General features: G+C 37.4%; 1 pseudogene; it reads right to left on the bottom strand.

Annotated features, from left to right (window-relative positions):
- Nucleotides 1-4,913: 4,913 nt before the first annotated feature.
- Nucleotides 4,914-5,037, bottom strand: LOC133243642 (U4 spliceosomal RNA; annotated as a pseudogene).
- Nucleotides 5,038-8,923: the final 3,886 nt, after the last annotated feature.

Here is an 8,923-nt window from a genome sequence, read left to right as displayed (position 1 = left end):
TACTACCACTTATTATTTGAAAAACAAAAACAAAAACAAAAAACACCTTTCCATTATTATTACTATCATCTCTATTTGACACACAAATTGACACTTCTAATTATTATTCACATTTAATAAATGACTAAACTGAAGCTCTGAACAGTTAGTTGATTTATGCAGAGTCACAATGCTAATAGATGAGGGAACCTAAAAACAGAACACAGACCATCTGGGTTAGTTTTATTTTTATAGTACACTTAACTGCCCATCAGAGAAAAAAATTTCAGATGAATAAATAAGAGGATTAAGAGTCTAAAAATGACAGATTAAGGTAACATTAAGCCATTCAAAACTCATCTACCTTTTTCACAGCTTTTACCAGACAAGACTCTTTATGTATCCATTAACCTCAAAAATTATTTTAATAAAATGTTGTTTTAATCCTCAATAGAAGGAAAACATATCATCAGTTATTTCTGTATATACTGGCATTCTTGTGATACAAAGGAAAACATATTTATTTAAAAACTTTAGCAATACTAGGTCCCTGAATATCTGAATCTTGCTTTAGAAGTTAATTTTCTAAAATTCCATTTTGAAGACAAAAGTCAATATTTAATACAAAGATTATGTATCTTTAGGGTTCAAGTGTCAGCATGTTTCCTTTGGGTGTGAATCTTTAATACACTAATTGACTGAATTTTCCCTTTTAACATTTCTGGTATCAACTTAGAGAGGGTCTAAATATCACCTTTCTGATTGCTGATAGAAACATTTTCAATTCTCAGTACTTTTATATGGTAAATTCTATTTGGTTTACCAGATTATAGGCCTCAGGATACAATTCCAGTACCTAGATTATATAATACCAAAAATATGGATAGTTAGAAGGACTCCCAGAGGACTTCCCTAGTGGTTAAGTATCTTCCTGTCAATGCATCGGACACAGGTTCCACCCCTGGTCTGGGAAGATTCCACATGCCACAGGGCAACTAAACCCCTGCACCACAAATACTGAGCCTGTGCTCTAGAGCTCACCAGCCACAACTATTGATCCCATGTGCTACAACTAATGAAACCAGTGCACCCTAGATGGCTCAGCAAAGAGAGAAGCCACCGCAATGAGAAGCCCATGCACCACAACTAGAAAGTAGCCCCCGCTCGCTGTGAAGCCCACACTGAGAAAAGACCGCACAGCAAAGACCCAGCACAGCCAAAAAATAAATAAATAAATAATTAAATTGAATTTTAAAAAGACTCCCAGAAATTAATTCACTTAATTATTCTCCTTTTGTTTGACATACCATAGAAATAACCTCGGTTATGTTATGCCTAGACACCAGTGCCAAATCATACTAAACTTCATATTTCACCAAATTAGGTGATAGCAAATGTGTATGTGTCACATGAGTAAGGAATCAAGGAAATAGGAGGTTTCTGTAATCAAGGAAATAGTGGAGGTTTTGCCACTTTGGCCTCTGCCTGAATTCTGCAGGGGAGATGGCTAGTTAAGTATGCAAGAGTATGCTGAGCTTTACCTGAAATGCAAGGTCAAGATAGAGGAAATAGTCATAGAGCACCAGGTTTGAGTTTCCTGCGTCATACAGAAAATTCCCACTGGCTATCTGTTTTACATATGGTAATGTATATGTTCCAATGCTACTCTCTTTAGGATAGAATGGGGTGGGAGGCGGGAGGGAGGTTCGAGAGGGAGGGGATATATGTATGCCTATGGCTGTTTCATATTGATGTATGGCAGAAACCAACACAATGTTGTAAAGCAATTATCCTTCAATTAAAATTAAATAATTTTTTTAAAAGAGGAAATAACGTTGCCTCTATGAAAACCACCATTACTGGCACCTTTACAGACCCCATTTTGTATGCTAACAATCTGTTTCTCTAATTCATTTTTCCTCCTGGCTTAGGATTCTTACCTGTCTTAACTTCAGTGTATCTAATATCCTTACTTCCTGGTTACTATACCTTAATTTCTAGCTTCTCTTTTCAGTAACATGGTTCTTTGGTCCAACTCCTGATTATGCCTTTTGCTTTGTGGTTTGATGTTGGTGTTCTTTATTTTACAGTAGATAAATACTATTATGATGACTCTGCCATAGTGGTTTAGCAGAAGAATCTTATTGAGCTGCTGTTGTTTTAGCATGATCTTTTGAAACTAACTGATTATTATTACGCAAAAAGTAAATTCATGCCAGTTTGTTCAGGGGGATTGTTGAATCTCTTTACTGCTGGAAAGTCCACAATCATCTTCAACAAACAGTGAAATGCTGCCTGTTAGCACTCTCCTTTATCCCATTTACTTAAACACATACTGTTGCAATATGAAAAAAAATAGACTTTGCATGTTTTACTTTATATAACTGATGATGTAACAAAAGGGAATTTCAGGAAATTTCATTGAATCATCTTAAAATGGTTAGAGATTCATCCATTTTTGGAATAGGTATGAACTAGCATTTTGGTTCTACCATTCTATTTGCTTTGTCAGTAGGAATAGTCTAGGGTATATAAATCAGGTTGCCAATGTTGTCCATTTTGGTACAACATAAGCATTATGATTCATTTCTCATTACAAATTGAAGGTGTGTAGAAAAACAAAATTAATGAAAAAATATTCAAGCAGATCTTTTTGCTTACAGCAAGGTAAACAATCATTATCACAAGAGCAAAGTATTTGTATCCAAGAGATTCATGCAACAAAACATAGCCAGAATAAACTTTGGATTTTTATGAAAATCATATTAAAACACTCTATCTTCCATAGAAATAGGGAAAGTAATATGACTTTTTGAAATACAGGGTTTTCATAATAACTATTTGATAAAACTATTTCAAATAACTATTTGATAAAAGTGTCAAAGACAACTTTCTGATTATTTTTAACTTAGTCATATTGGTTTCTTCTTTGTTTTCAAAGATTAAAATGCCTTATAAGTGAATTGTGACTTTATACGTGTATATGGCTGAGAAGTTCAATGGCAAGTGGCTGTGTCATATTAATCTCTATTTTTATAATATATAAAATATATGATTCAATAAATGAAATATGCATACTGAATAAATAAATGATCATCCAGCTGATAAGAAATGAAAGAAAACCATAATCAAGTCATGGGTAAACTATCACATCCTCATTGCCCTAGATATCCTGGGGTTTATAAAAATACCATTTGGTAATGTTATCACCACAAAGAACTTTTCCTAGTCAGAAGGATACATTTGTGCAGGTGAGAAACTTCCATTTACCTCTGTACATCACCAGTGTAGTTTCCTTGTGTTTATAGTTAGTCTTAATATTTTAAGAGTAGTCCTCATGACTCAATGTATTTCTTTCAACCCCAACTTGATGGTACTCATCTCCTACTTTTAATTATCCTGCATCACCTCATTCTAACACAGCCATTGTTATACTGCAACTATAGAAACCTACAAAGTTTTGCAGCCATTGAAACTTTGGAAGTCTTGTTGGGATAAGCATTGTCTTGATATCAGGTTGTTTCAGAAATGCATTCCTATGGATTAAAGCCTGTTGAATTATATTTTCTTTTAAGATTTTTTTGATGTGGATCATTTTTTAAAGTTTTTATTGAATTTGTTACCATATTGTTTCTGTTTTGTGCTTTTAGTTTTGGTTTTTGTTTTTGTTTCAAGGCATGTGGGATCTTAGCTCCACAACCAGGAATCAAACCCGCATCCCCTGCATTGGAAGATGAAGTCTTAACCAATGGACCACCACGGAAGTCCCAAAGTCTGATGCATTATATATTTCAGTGGGATTTTTCTTTCTTAAATTAGTAGGTTGTAGTTGCATAATTACCTCTCCAAACAGGGCTTTACCTTGTTCCCCTTAATATGTTGTGTAATCTCCAGTTTCATTGTTTGTTCCCTGCTTCCAGATTTTGTACATCCATAGGAGATATGACTTTTGCTTTTCTCTTGTACTGGCGCAAACCCTAACACTTACCAGCTGGCTACTTTTTCTATCTCTTGGCAATTTCTGTCAATAATTTTCTATTTTTTTTCTCAATAACTTTTCTCAAATTTTTTTCTGATAATCTTTCTAGTTCTCTAATATTATAAACCTATAATAATTATTCTAATGTTTCTCAATTTTTTCTAATAATTATTTTCTCAATAATTCTCTAATAATTTTCTTCTACTTGTTCTTCTTCCTCCACAAAGGACACAGGATGGAGAGTTATAAATTAACTCTGTCAGGACTTCTTTTCTCTCACCTGAAAGCAAGGAATTGATCTTTCCAACTCAAAAATCTATCTATAAGACTCTGATTCCCTCAACCATCCTTTCAGTCTCTGTGAGAGTTGAAAACTGTCATATTTCTCAGGAAAACTTCAAAAGGAATGACAAAATGAAGGTTACTAGGAGATATGAATGACTGCTTTTTTTTAACTCTCATGCTTTGGGAGCTTTTATCTTGAGACTAAAAGCCATAAAGGCAAGGAGTACAATAATTGCACATAAAATGAGGGATATAAAAGTCAGGTTGAATTGTAGCTTCTAGTTCTCTACAACCTTAGTTATGCAACAATACTTGATGTAACTGGGCTTTGTGAGCCATAAATTAAGACAAATGTCCTGTCAAAGTGTTAGAATATTTGAAATTGTAACTGTCTTTGAAAACCCAAGTCCATGAGAAATATAAGAGAGGCATTATTTTCTCCATTTGTCAGATGAGAAAATGGAAGCCTAGAAAGATTTAGTGGAGGGAGCCTAGGAAAAAATAGACTCCAGGTGATAAAACCCACATGCCCTTTCTCTAAGACTAGTGTTCTTTAAAATGTATAGCCAATCTCTGCCTCCTCAGAACAGGCCTTGAAAATCACATAGCTAATGAACTTCCTAGTCACATCTCTCCTTCAAATATTCATTAAAATTCTGAAATAAAAAGGTATAATTATATAATAGAAATAATTAACATTTTATGGGAAAAATCATTGTTCTAAAAATTTCAATCAACAGTAATTGTGCCTCAGATAAACTTCATGAGCTGTAATATTGCCACTGTACACAGATACATTAAAGTTGATGAAAAAGAAAAAATTGGTATACAAACCACTTGAATCAGAAAAAAATTGTGAATGAACATTTTAATATAGCAATTTATTACTTCCATGACTTTTGTACATGATTTGATGACCTGAATTAACTGTGTAGCTTCTAACCTTTAAAAGCTCTGATTTGCCTAGTTTTACTTGATGAAACTTCTTCAACCATGATAAAATTCTGACATATGAACAAACATATCCTAATCATGTACAAACGGTATGAAATTATAATATAATTTGTGAAAATCACCTTGTTACCTAAGCAGGAAGGTGAACTATCAAATTATGGGGAAAAAAAGAAGGAAGTGTTATTGAGCAATGCTAAATGCAAATCTATCCAATGTGTTTAACATGACTGAATTTCTTAGAATTGACAGGAACTCAAATGGTCAACAAATCCTGCTGATGGTCATTTATTAATACTTTGAGCATGTGTATGCCTTTTCTCAGAGAAGGCAATGGCACCCCACTCCAGTACTCTTGCCTGGAAAATCCCATGGATGGAGGAGCCTGGTAGGCTGCAGTTCATGGGGTCACTAAGAGTTGGACATGACTGAGCGACGTCACTTTCACTTTTCACTTTCCACTTTCATGCATTGGAGAGGAAATGGCAACCCACTCCAGTGTTCTTGCCTGGAGAATCCCAGGGATGGGGAAGCCTGGTGGGCTGCTGTCTATGGGGTCGCACAGAGTTGGACACGACTGAAGCGACTTAGCAACAACAACAGCAATGCCTTTTCTGCAGTTTTTCTGTGATGGTCCAGCAGTACACTCATGCTCAACCCCCTTTGGGACAGTCACAGATGTCTCCAAAGCAGCTGTGGCTGGAGTGTCACCTATGGCAGTAGCACAATAAAAAGCTGACTAAGTGGAATGCTGAAGAATTGATGCTTTTGAGCTGTGGCATTGGAGAAGACTCTTGACAAGAGTCCCTTAGACTGCAGGGAAATCAAATCAGTCAATCCTAAAGGAAATCAGTCCTGAATAATCATTAGAAGAACTGATGCTGAAGCTGCAGCTCCAATACTTTGGCAGCCTGATGCGAAGAACTGACTCATTGGAAATGACCCTGATGCTGGGAAAGATTGAAGGCAGGAGGAGAAGGGGGCAACAGAGGACAAGATGATTGGATGGTATCACTGACTCAATGGACATGAGTTGGAGCCAGCTCTGGGAGATGGTGAAGGACAGGGAAACCTGGCGTGCTGCATTCCATGAGGTTGCAAAAAGTCAGACACTACTGAGCGACTGAACAACAACAAAGTGGAGCACATCTATGAGTACCCTCATCTTGTGCTTGTGCTTACATATTATAGATTCATGGTAATCATTAAGTCAGTAAAGAAGCAGGAAAATGAGATCCTTTTTTACATGTCTGTATCACTCTTTAGATAGCAAATGGTAGATAAAGTTATTGTCATGGTTACAAAGATAAGCAAGAATTAAGACAAACCTTAGTCTGTATATGTGTATATACACCATCTATCTATATAGATAGGTACTGAGCTCTATATGTTTCACACATTACATATTATTTAATCTTCATAATAATCCTGTGAAATGAGTATGAGGATTTTCCCATTTTATAGGTGGGAAAAGTAGGAAATAGACAAAGGATAAATAACCAAGTCACACAGTTGCCATTATTTAAAGCTGAGATCTGAGCTCAGGCTCTTCTCACTACAACACATTTCAAGGTCAGCTGGGCCTAGAGCAAGTAAATAAGGCCAGATCAGGTTGAAATAAAGGCATTAAGAACCAGCTCTAAATACAAAGTTTTTTTATTCAATAGAAACTCACGAGTGCCCTTTGAGCTCAATTGATATTGAGTGGAATGCCACTGTGAGTCACTTAGAAAGGAATGAATTTGCTTTTCCAGCAATGACAACTAGTGTGTCCTTCAACTTTCCTGTAATTTGGCACCCAGAAAATGATCAAAAGTGGTACCATGGGGGCGGTCCTAAGATGGCAGGGAAATAGGATGGGGAGACCACTTTCTCCTTCACAAATTCATCAAAAGACCATTTGAATGCTGAGCAAATTACACAAAACAATTTCTGAACGCTAGTGGAGGACACCAGGCACCCAGAAAGGCAGCCCATTCTTTTTGAAAGGAGGTAGGACAAAATATAAAAGATAAAAAGAGAGACAAAAGAGTTAGGGATGGAGACTCACCCTGGGGAGGGAGTCATGAAGGAGAAGTTTCCAAACACCAGGAAACCATCTCACTGGTGGGTCTGTGGGGAGTTTTGGAAACCAGAGGGCAACATAATCTGGAGGAAAAAAACACACACACACAGATTACGTGCCTAACCACAACTCCCAGTGGAGAAATAGCCCAGACACTCGCATCCGCCAGCAGTGGGTGGGGGCCGAACAGGGAGGCATGGGCTGCATGCTTAGGGTAAGGACCAGGCCTGAATGCCCTGAGGACAATCTGAGGGAGCTAAAGTGAGATAGCAACCCAAACTGTGGTATAGCCAGAGAGAGAGAGAGAGAACAGAGAGAGAGAGAGAGAGAACTTTCTTGTGAAAAGCTCTAACCTAAGGCACTGCCAGGCCCCCTCACAGAACAAAGGACTGAGCCAATATCAGAAGAGAGCTAGCTGGCTGTGGACTGGCCCATCCCCCGCTGGAGGCAGAGAGGCTAAAACACTGTGAGCACTCCCCACGCTAGCCAGTGATATTTGTTTGCAGTGTACCTCTCTCCCCATAGCACAGCTGAACAAGTGAGCCTAAATAAGAGACCACCTTCACCCCCTTGTGTCAGGAAGTTAGACACTGAAGAGACTTGCAAACAGAGGAAGCCAAAATAAACAAGAAGAGGGAATCACTTTGGAAGTGACAGGTGCAACATATTAAAACCCTATAGTTAGCATTGACTACATTGGAAGGGGCCTATAGACCTTGAGAAGAAGTATAAACTGGAACAAGGAACTATCTGAAACGGAATTGAACCCACACTGCCCTCAACAGCTCCAGAGAAATTCCTAGATATATTTTGCTATTATCATTTTTAAATTTTACATTTTTTTTATTTTTAAGTTCTTTGTTACTCCTTTAATTTTAATTTTTATAACCTACTATTACCTTAAAAAGACCCTATTTTTAAAGCAAATTTCATATATACACTTTATAATTTTTGTGATTTTGTTTTGTTTTTTTAATATTGTATTTTTGAGAGTCTAAAACTACACTAGATTTTTAACCTTTGCTTGAAGGAATGATGCCAAAGCTGAAACTCCAGTACTTTGGCCATCTCATGCAAAGAGTTGACTCATTGGAAAAGACTCTGATGCTGGGAGGGATTGGGGGCAAGAGGAGAAGGGGACGACAGAGGATGAGATGGCTGGATGGCATCACTGACTCAATGGACATGAGTCTGAGTGAACTACGGGAGTTGGTGATAGACAAGGAGGCCTGGTGTGCTGCGATTCATGGGGTCGCAAAGAGTCGGACACGACTGAGCGACTGATCTGATCTGATCTGATCAATTTTGTACCATTAAGAATCTAGTCTTCAGTACCCATTTTTACCTAGGAGTGTGATTACTAGCTTGATTGCTCTCTCTTCCTTTTGACTCTCCTTTTTCTCTTCCAGGTCACCTCTATCTCCTCCCTCCCCCTTCTATTCTCTAACTCTGTGAATCTCTTTGGGTGTTCTGGGCTGTGGAGAACACTTAGGGAACTGATTACTTGCTAGATTGTTCTCTCCCTTTTGATTTCCCCTCTTCTCTTCCTGGTCACCTCTATCTCCCTCCTCCCTCTTCTCTTCTCCATATAACTCTGTGAACCTCTCTGGGTATCCCTCACTGTGGAGAATCTTTTCACCATTAACCTATATGTTTTATCATTG

Source organism: Bos javanicus, chromosome X (assembly GCF_032452875.1).
Source record: "Bos javanicus breed banteng chromosome X, ARS-OSU_banteng_1.0, whole genome shotgun sequence".
Classification (NCBI taxonomy): domain Eukaryota; kingdom Metazoa; phylum Chordata; class Mammalia; order Artiodactyla; family Bovidae; genus Bos; species Bos javanicus.
This window is presented reverse-complemented; position numbering and strand designations above follow the sequence as displayed.